This window comes from Arachis hypogaea, chromosome 3 (genome assembly GCF_003086295.3).
Source record: "Arachis hypogaea cultivar Tifrunner chromosome 3, arahy.Tifrunner.gnm2.J5K5, whole genome shotgun sequence".
In the NCBI taxonomy this organism is placed as follows: Eukaryota; Viridiplantae; Streptophyta; class Magnoliopsida; order Fabales; family Fabaceae; genus Arachis; species Arachis hypogaea.
The window spans coordinates 62,113,846-62,122,423 of record NC_092038.1 but is presented as its reverse complement, the minus strand read 5'-3'; the positions used below and the strand labels follow the sequence as shown (position 1 = coordinate 62,122,423).

General features: G+C 40.3%; 1 non-coding gene across 1 annotated transcript; it reads left to right on the top strand.

The window, feature by feature from the left end:
• Positions 1–7,802: 7,802 nt before the first annotated feature.
• LOC112793978 (small nucleolar RNA R71) lies at positions 7,803–7,910 on the top strand. The gene has a single exon (XR_003198661.1). It is a non-coding gene; the product is annotated as a small nucleolar RNA R71 (small nucleolar RNA).
• Positions 7,911–8,578: the final 668 nt, after the last annotated feature.

Genomic DNA, 8,578 nt, shown 5'->3' with positions numbered 1-8,578 from the left:
CTAAACTAAAATTGCTCAATCCTTCAATCCCTGTGGGATCGACCTCACTCATGTGAGTTATTATTACTTGATGCGACCCGGTACACTTGCCGGTGAGTTTTGTGTTGGATCGCTTTCCACACATCAAGTTTTTGGCGCCGTTGCCGGGGATTGAAATAGATTGACAATGATTAAGTGAAGTGGTGGTCTAGATCAAACACTTTTTCTTTATTATTAAACTAACACACTAACTGTTTGAATTTTTGCCTCTATCAACACACTAACTGTTTGAGAATTTGTCTTAACTAACTGCACTCAATTCTCAAGAGTGCTGCTGTTTATTCCTCCTAATTGTTCGCATTCCACAGGAACGAAGTCAGAGGAAAGACTATCATTGGAAAAGAAGTCTCTACAGATGAAGAATAGCATGACATGAAGCCACCACTCATTACACTAATCAAGAACAATTGTTCTTATGATGGAAATCCATTGGAGGATCCTCAACAGCACATATCCACTTTTCTGAAGACTTGTAGTGCTGTCAAATCTGAGGGTCTGGATCATGACACTTATAAAATCTTGTTATTCCCTTTCTCATTAAGGGGTGAAGCTGCACAATGGCTTGAAACCTTCCCCCAAGGAAGTATCACTAGTTGGGACGATTTGGTCACCAAATTTCTGGCCAAATTCTCCTCATCCCGACAGATCATCAAAGTGGAAGAGGGGGAATGTCCATTCACACAAGGAGAAGAAGAGCCACTCTTCAAAGCATGGGAAAGATACAAGAAAGCGACTGATAAAGTGGGCTTCCGAGCGTTCTATGAAGGATTGACCCCAGAAACAAGAAAAGCAGTGGACTACTTCTCAGATGGCCTACTCAAAGCAACAACAACTGCCCAAGGAATTGCAGACTTCAATGACAAAGGAGTCAACAACCAACATTCATTTGAGAAACCACAGAATGCAATCTCAGAAAAAGAAGTGACGAATATTGAAGGGGTGAATGCGTTCAAGGACCTAAACAGACAAATGCACCATCAACCACAGCAAAGCATGGAGCTGTCTGCTGCAGTGAATGCCAAATTTCCACCATGGAGACCCCATTCTTATCTGAGAATGAGGGAGTCTCAACATCAAGAAAAAGGAAGTTTCCACCAAGGCAACCCCATGACCACAAACAATCAACATCACCCACCCACTAATACCACTCAAAGCCAATACTCACAATACAGACACTCCCAGACTCATCTCAACTGGAGAAGGAACGAGTACCAGAATCACAAACCAAGGGACTTCAATTATAACAACCCCAACTTCACAAACCAACAAAAACACCATTACAGCAATAACAACCATTACATGCCACCATCACACCCACTCTTCCAACCTTTAACACCCCAAAACCAACCAATCTCACAAGACTCTCAGAGAATCACAGACTTGGAAATCCTAATAGAGAGAATGATGAAACACCAAGAGGAAACAACAAAGAACCAAGAAATGTTAATCAAAGGAATTGAGGAGCAGATAGCTCAACTGGTGAAGTACTTTGCAGAAATGGGTGAGAAGAAATCAAATACTTTCCTCAAAACCATTGAAGACAAACCAACCGACAACGAAGATGCTACAAAGAAGGAAGGATGGAAAAAGGATCATAGAGGAGAATGAGAAAACACTGGACAAAGGAAGTACCAGTCAAGAAAAACACAACAAGGAATTCTTTCAAGGAGAGACAGAGGATAGAACTAAAGAAAAGTAGAAAATCCCCACTGGAAAGTTTTCACTAGGGGATCGAGTGATGATCAACATTCAAACCATGAAGGTATCCCCACAGTTGTCTGATCACTACATTGTGACTAAGATCCTTCCACAAGAATTTATAGAGGTCATCAAAGAGGAAACCGGGAGGAAGTTCACAGTGAAGAAAGACAAGCTAAGGCACTGTGATTTTCAACCTCCATGATCAGCAAAAATAGAAGATGTCAAGCTAGTGACAATAAAAGAGCGCTTGTTGGGAGACAACCCAACCTGAGGTAGTTTTCTTTTATAGCTTTTTCAATAAAAATGTTGAATAATTGGTATGGATTGCAAGGAGCTAAGTTTGGTGTTGCACACCAAAACAATTTAAGGGAGAATGAAAGATTCTAAGTTTGGTGTTCCACCAAAAATATCATTTAAAAACACATTCTCACCTCTTGCATGATGCTAGCTCCAAGCAACCAAACACATTATTAGACTGTTTAATTGCTTTCTAGTTTTATTTTCATTAACCTTTAGCAAGGACACAGGGTTTCAAATATGGGTAACTTGTTGCATCTGAGACAGTGGCAAACAATTAAGTTTGGTGTTCACACACCAAAACAATTCCAAGAGCCACACTCCATTTATGCATACTAACCATATAATTAAGGGCTTGAGAAGCAAGCAACTTTGAGAATTATGCAGGACATGAGTCAAAAATTAAAGACATTATGCATCTTAACTCAAAGAGAACACAACAGAAGGAAGAAGCAAAGGACTGCAACTTCGAAGGTTGTATCTAAACTTAATCCTTGTTGCTGTGAAATGTTTTGAATCTGGAAACCATTGTATATCTTGCTAAAGTGTTTATCTAGTTGCAAGTGAAATTGTTTGTTAAAAATGCTAAATCTGCATAATACTTGTTGTCCATCACTTAGCTGAATTTTGTTTTGTTTCCCACATGCTTAAATAAAAGAGACTTGTTTGAATTGAGAAGTGAAATATCCAATGTTGCATAAGTAAGAATGGAAGTTAGTGGTGGTATATGTGTTGGATTAAATGCATAACTCATGAAATAATTGTTACATAATATCATTCTCATTCAATTGTGAGTTAGCTTGCTATTACAAAGACTCTTATCAATAATGAAAAAGCCCTTGGTAACAAAAACAGAAAGAAAAGGAAGAAGAAAAAGCCAAAATGGAAAGAAAAACAAAGAATAAAGGTTGGACACCAATAGCTTGGACCCTAGGACATATGCCTGTGGTGTTCTTGTACTAAGATATGCTTGGATGAGTAAATTCTAAGGGGTATTTTAAAACCCGGTCACTTAGATCAACTGATTTGGGATGGCCAATTGAAAATCCACAATAAAGAGCAACTTAGATACAGAACATTTAGTTATCCAAAGAGATGCTGGGCATCAATGATCCTAGGAAGAATTAGTGAGCCATGTGTCTGTGGTGGAAAGATGTTGAGCAAAAGAAAAGAAAATAAAGCCAAAGGCTACTACTGCAACATTTGACACCAAACCTCCAAAAGAATAATAAGCTTGTTAAGCATTATAAGCCAAGAGAAGTTAGCAAGGGAGTAATTAAAAAGTGAGTCTTCTAATAGCAAGTTTAGCAAGCCTTTGAGGAAAGATGTATATTATGTAACAGCAACAATAATTGAGTTATCATTATCTGCATAAAGATCCCATAAATTAAGTTATGCTATATGCATAATAAGGATATGTGTTCTTTTCTTAATTCATTTCAATTGCTCTTAAATTTGATGCTTGCTTGGGGACAAGCAAGATTTAAGTTTGGTGTTGTGATGACAAGTCATCATATACCCATTTTTCAAGCTAATTTCACTTGTTTTATTAGTCTTTATACACTTTCTTGCATCCTAAGTAAGTGATTTGGAGTGAAAATGCATAACTTCTTTAAATCAAGCAACCACCATGAAATTAATGTTAACTCATGAGGTTTAAGCTAATTTTAATTGAATTTTAATTGATTTATAAGCCTTATGAATTTAGTGATACTTGGAGTAGTTGTTTTGGTTTATTTTAGGTGAAGAAAAGAATAAAAGAGAAAAGCGTGGCCTAAGAAAGCGTGACCCAAGGAGAAGGAAGCGTGGTCAAAGGAAGGAAAAGTGTGCCGCATGCAATGGGAGAGGCAAGCATTGCCCTCCACAAGGGCACACTGCCCTCTAGGAGGGCAACATAAGGGAACAAGGCATAAAAGGCAACTCTGCCCTGCCCACTACAAGGGCAGAGCACAAATCTGTGCCTTGGAATCAAGAAGAAGAAAATGTTGCCCTGCCCTCCACAAGGGCAGTATCGGGCTCACAAGGGGAGAAAATCAAAGGAAAATGTCTCCAAATGCTTGCCACAAGAGTTGAACACGGGACCATGAGGAAGCAAGGAACTAAGTTCCATTACCGTGCCAAGAAAGCCAAAGAAAATGAATAAGCGTGTGTAGCAGCCAGGATTCGAACGCGGGACTTCAGTTAGTAAACACTGCCCTGCCCTCCGCGAGGGCAGGGCAGCATTTTGTGTGGCATGATTCTGGCGCACCAAGAAACGAGTCTGGCGCACCAAGGCTCAATTATGGCGCACCACGGCATGATTCTGGCAGCACCAGCACGCACCACAGCACCCATCTGGCGCACCAATTTTTCCTGCCCTGCCCTCTGCGAGGGCAGGGCAGCGTTCTGCGCACCAAGACCGCACCAAAGTGCACCAAGACCGCACCAAGCATCAAATCCTGCCCTGCCCTCCGCAAGGGCAGGGCAGCCTCCTGGAAGCTAGTAATTTTGGGCCAAAAATTGAATTAAAAATCCAATTCAATTCATTTCTTCACCAAATCAAAAGCCCATCCAAATCCCAAAATCCAAGAATAGAGAGTGTATAAATAGGAGCTAGTTTGATGTAATTAGGACCTTTTACTTGACTTTTGAATTTTACACTTTCTTTGAGCTTTGAATTTTATTTTTGCACTTGGGAGCTTCTCTTGGTGACTTCACCGAGATTTCAGAGAATTGGGGAGGAGAATTGATCTCTCTTCTTCCTCGTTCTTGCTTAGGCCTTTTTAATTTCCTTGTTTTGAGTTTTGGGTGTGAAGAATTGAGGAAATTCTGTCTCAATCTCCATTCAAAATCTCTTTAAACATCCTTCTGCACAATTGAGTTTAATTTCAATTTCCTTTACTGCTTCTTCTTCATTTTCTTGTCAATTGCTTTGAGAACTTGGATCTAGGAAGGTAATTGAGATCTAGTCTCTGGAGTCCTGAGATCCTAATTTACTTTTGGTTCTTCTGTGAACCCTGCTGCACTTGCCTTTCAATTTCTGTTTGAATTCTCATTGCTCCCAATTAAATTTCTGCTCTATCAATTGTGGCAATTCAATTTCTCTTTGTTTAGATTCTGCAATCCCAGTCCTCGAATCCCTTTTACATTCAAGCAATTTACATTCCTTGCCATTTAAGTTACTGTAATTTACATTTCTTGCACTTTAAGTTTCAGTCATTTACTTTCTTGTTCTTTAAGATTCAGTAAGTTTATTTTCCTGTTCTTTAATTTACTGCAATTCTCCCTTCCCCCTTTATATTCCAAGCAATTTAGCTTCTGTTAAAATACAACCCACTCAACTAAAACTTGATTCGCTTGACTAAATCAACCACTAAACTAAAATTGCTCAATCCTTCAATCCCTGTGGGATCGACCTCACTCATGTGAGTTATTATTACTTGATGCGACCCGGTACACTTCCCGGTGAGTTTTGTGTTGGATCGCTTTCCACACATCATGAAGAAGAGAGATGGTGAGTTGAGGTAGGTGGGGATCCTGTGGGGTCCACAGATCCTGAGGTGATCATGTGGGGTCCACAGATCCTGAAGTGTCAAGGATTTATCATCCCTGCACTAATTAGGCATGTAGAATGCCCTCTGCATGCAATTCTGGCATTTAACGCCTGGATGAAGCTTGTTTCTAGCGTTAAATGCCCAAATGTAGCATGTTTCTGGCGTTTAACACCAGCCTGATGCTTGTTGCTGGCGTTTAATGCCAGCTTTCCCCAGGGTGCAATCCTGGCGTTTGAACGCCAGGCTGCTGCTTGTTTCTGGCGTTCAACGCCAGATTCATGCTCTGTTATGGCGTTGAATGCCAGCCAGATGCTCCTTACTGGCGTTTAAACGCCAGTAAGCTCTTCCTTCAGGGTGTGTTTTTTCTTCTGCTATTTTTTTATTCTATTTTTAATTTTTGCAATTGTTTTGTGACTCCACATGATCATAAACCTAATAAAACATAAAAAATAAGAGAAATATAGATAAATAAAAATTGGGTTACCTCCCAATAAGCGCTTCTTTAATGTCAATAGCTTGATAGTGAGCTCTCATGGAGTTTCACAGATGTTCAGAGCATTGTTGGGACCTCCCAACACCACACTTAAAGTTTGAATGTGGGGGTTCAACACCAAACTTAGAGTTTGGTTGTGGCCTCCCAACACCAAACTTAGAGTTTGACTGTGGGGGCTTGGTTTGACTCTGTATTGAGAGAAGCTTATCGTGCCTCTTTTCCATGGTTGCAGAGGAAGATCCTTGAGCTTTAAACACAAGGTAGTCCCCATTCAATTGAAGGACTAACTCTCCTCTGTCAATATCAATCACAGCTCCTGCTGTGGCTAGGAAGGGTCTTTCAAGAATGATGGATTCATTCTCATCCTTTCCAGTGTCTAAGATTATAAAATCAGTAGGGATGTAAAGGCCTTTAACCTTTACTAATACGTCCTCTACCAATCCATAAGCTTGTTTTATTTATTTGTCTACCATCTCTAATGAGATTCTTGCAGCTTGTACCTCAAAGATCCCCAGTTTCTCCATTACAGAGAGTGGCATAAGATTTATCCCTGACCCCATGTCACATAGAGCCTTCTCAAAGGTCATGGTTCCTATGGTACAGGATATTAAGAATTTACCAGGATCTTGTTTCTTTTGAAGTAGAGTTTGCTGAACCCATGTATTTAGTTCACTAATGAGCAAGGGAGGTTCATCTACCCAAGTCTCATTACCAAACAACTTGGCATTCAGCTTCATGATGGCTCCTAGATATTGAGCAACTTGCTTTTCAGTTACATCTTCATCCTCTTTAGAGGAAGAATAGTTCTCAGAGCTCATGAATAGTAAAAGGAGGTTCAATGGAATCTCTATGGTCTCTAGGTGAGCCTCAGATTCCTTAGGTTCCTCAGTTTGGAACTCCTTTTTGTTCAGAGGACGTCCCAGGAGGTCTTCCTCACTGGGATTCATGTCCTTCTCCTCCCTTGTGCATTCGGCCATATTGATTATATCAATGGCCTTGCACTCTCTTTTCGGATTCTCTTCTGTATTGCTTGGGAGAGTACTAGGAGGAGTTTCAGTGATTTTCTTACTCAGCTGACCCACTTGTGCCTCCAAATATCTAATGGAGGACCTTGTTTCACTAATGAAACTTAAAGTGGCCTTAGATAGATTAGAGACTATGTTTGCTAAGCTAGAGGGGCTCTGCTCAGAATTCTCTGTCTGTCACTGAGAAGATGATGGAAAAGGCTTGCTATTGCTAAACCTGTTTCTTCTACCATTATTAAAGCCTTGTTGAGGCTTTTGTTGATCCTTCCATGAAAAATTTGGATGATTCCTCCATAAGGGATTATAGGTGTTTCCATAGGCTTCACCCATGTAATTCACCTCTGCCATTGCAGGGTTCTCAGGATCATAAGCTTCTTCTTCAGAAGATGCCTCTTTAGTACTGTTGGATGCATTTTGCCATCCATTTAGACTCTGAGAAATCATGTTGACTTGCTGAGCCAACATTTTGTTCTGAGCCAATATGGCATTCAGAGCATCAATTTTAAGAACTCCCCTCTTCTGAGGCGTCCCATTACTCACAGGATTCCTTTCAGAGGTGTACATAAATTGGTTATTTGCAACCATGTCAATGAGTTCTTGAGCTTCTGCAGGCATTTTCTTTAGGTGAATGGATCCACCTGCAGAATAGTCCAGTGACATCTTAGAGAACTCAGATAGACCATCATAGAATATATCCAAAATGGTCCACTCTGAAAGCATGTCAGAAGGACACTTTTTGGTCAACTGCTTGTATCTTTCCCAAGCTTCATAGAGGGATTCACCATCTTTTTGCTTGAAGGTCTGAACATCCGCTCTAAGCTTTCTCAGCTTTTGAGGAGGAAAGAACTCGGCCAAGAAGGCCGTGACCAGCTTATCCCAAGAGTCCAGGCTATCTTTAGGTTGTGAGTCCAACCATGTTCTAGCCCTGTCTCTTACAGCAAAAGGGAAAAGCATGAGCCTGTAGACATCAGGATCTACTCCATTAGTCTTAACAGTATCACATATCTACAAGAATTCAGTTAAGAACTGATAGGGATCTTCTGATGGAAGTCCATGGAACTTGCAGTTCTGTTACATCAGAGCAACTAGTTGAGTTGAGATACTTCTTCCATAAAAGTTGGAAGTAGGTGTAGTATAATCACCAAGCATCCTCCTTGCACCTCCACCATTGTTATTGGGTTCGGCCATGTCTCCTTCTTTTTCGAGATTCTCTGTAAAGTTTTTCTCTGGATTGTTGTGCTTTAGCTTCTCTTACCTTCTTCTTCAGAGTCCTTTCAGGTTCAGGATCTGCTTCAACAAGAATGTCCTTGTCCTTGCTCCTGCTCATATGAAAAAGAAGAGAACAGAAAAGGAAGAGGAATCATCTATGTCACAGTATAGAGATTCCTTTATGTGAGTAGAAGAAGAAAAGAATAGAAGAAGGAGGAGAAAAATTCGAACACAGACGAGAAGAGAGAGTTTGAATTTTTAGATGAAGAGAAGTGTTAGTA